Genomic DNA, 2,094 nt, shown 5'->3' with positions numbered 1-2,094 from the left:
CGGAGGCGGGCCCCGGACTGGGATGCGATGCGAGTAAAAAAAATAATATATATATATATATATATTTATTTATTTTTTGTTGTTGGGGCCCCCTGAGGTTGGGGGCCCGTTTCAATTGAAACGGGTGAAACATAGCAAAGGCCGCCACTGTGTACGTGCACTGTGGCAGCTATTTACTAGGATGTATTGTCTTCATCATGCCCGCCGTGGCAGCTATTGTTTTTGTTTTTACTTTTTGTATAATCTTTGTGTAATGCTCATGTTTGAAGCTATATCGCAGTGTGGTTTTACATTACGGTGCTTGAAGTCTTATCATGGTGTTGAGCTTGGACTTGTAGTGTTTATTGTATGATAAATCATGGTGCACTGAACCAACAGCTTACAGGTGACTACTTGCCAGTGTCGTGACTCGTGCATGAAAATAGCTTATCTACATGCTTGCTGTGAGCTTGTAGATCTGCACGACACTGGCATGCAACTACTGTGAGTATAAGTGAAGCTTTAGAGTATGTCTGGTGAGTCACCAGAATCTTTACATTTCCAGTAAAATGTAGGTGTCCCAGTTTGAACCTGTGCGTGCGTGCGTGCGTGCGTGCGTGCGTGCGTGCGTGCGTGCGTGCGTGCGTGCGTGCGTGCGTGCGTGCGTGTGCATGTGTGACTGTGTAGCAGTGGTGGAAAGTAACTAAGTACATTTACTTAAGTACTGTACTTAAGTACAATTTTGAAGTATTTGTACTTTACTTGAGTATTTCCAATTTACAATACTTTTACTTCTACTCCAATACATCTCAGAGGGAAATATTGTACTTTTACTCCATTACAATTATTTGAAATCTTTAGTTACTAGTTATTTTTCAGGTATAAACTATGACATAATGAAACATACATTAACCACTTTAGCTCTATTTTATAACTAGGCTATTTGAAAATAGCTATTTTCAAATATTTAGTACTTTTACTTTTGGTACTTTAAGTACATTTTGATGCCAATACTTTTGTACTTTTACGCAAGTAAATTTTGAATTCTGGACTTTTACTTGTAACAGAGTATTTTTATATTGCAGTATTGGTACTTTTACTTAAGTAAAGAATTTGAGTACTTTTTCCACCACTGCTGTGTAGGCATTTAACACTATCCTGAATAGTGTGCACAACATGTGTGTGTGAATGTGCTGTGTCATTGTGCCCCCTACTGTTATTTTGTAATATGACTCGTCCAGTCACAGAGCTGACTCCCAAGCTGCTCATCCAGCTGCATTGTTCTCTCCCCTTTTCCACCAAAAGAACTTTGGTTTTAGAGCTGGTTCCGTTATAGATTCTTGGAACCTTGGTGCTTTCACGGCACTGGCCGTGAACTGGCTTGCGTTTCCACCAGTTTTAAGCAGAAACTTTGTAATTGGGGCCGGCCTGGTATAGCTGAGTGGTTAGATAGCCTACCTGGGGAGCAGGAGTCCCCAGTTGCTACAAGTTCAATTTCAGGCCTGGCCAGCAATGTGTTGAATAAGACCGGTTGAGGTGTCAGTTTCATGGGGGAAAGTAAATTGTCTGGTTCCCCTTTTCTTTTCTTTTTTTGAATCATGATTTTTTTTGGCTTGCTTTTGTCCATTGTTAGCTAAAGGGCCAGGCCCACGAGGGAGTGGACATGTAGATTTATTGACGTGTTGCATTTTTGATTGAATCTGAAAGCTTTGCTGACCAAAAGTAGCAGTAGAGGTTTATGATTGGTTGAGCTACACACTGTACATCTGGTGTTGGCTAGATCATTGGTTCTCAAAGTGGGGTACGGGGACCCCCAGGGGTACTTGAGGCAGTTCCAGGGGGTCCCCAGCTAAATGATGGATAGGAACCAAATGGACCCTTATGGTTCTTTAACTCTGAGAGTGTACAAATGGAACCAAATGGACCCTAACGGGTCCATTTGGTTCCATTTGTACACTCTCAGAGTTAAATTAACATTGATTTTACAATATAAATTCGGGTCCCAGAGGTATAAATGCCATTAAATGGGGGTCCGTAGCCTAATGCATGTCAAACTGGGGGGTCCTTGACATTAAAATGGTTGAGAATCACTGCTAGAAAGCCGTATAAACGTTC

This window comes from Gymnoscopelus microlampas (genome assembly GCF_963454915.1).
Source record: "Gymnoscopelus microlampas genome assembly, chromosome: 8".
Lineage (NCBI taxonomy): Eukaryota > Metazoa > Chordata > Actinopteri > Myctophiformes > Myctophidae > Gymnoscopelus > Gymnoscopelus microlampas.
Note: the sequence above shows the minus strand (reverse complement) of the source record.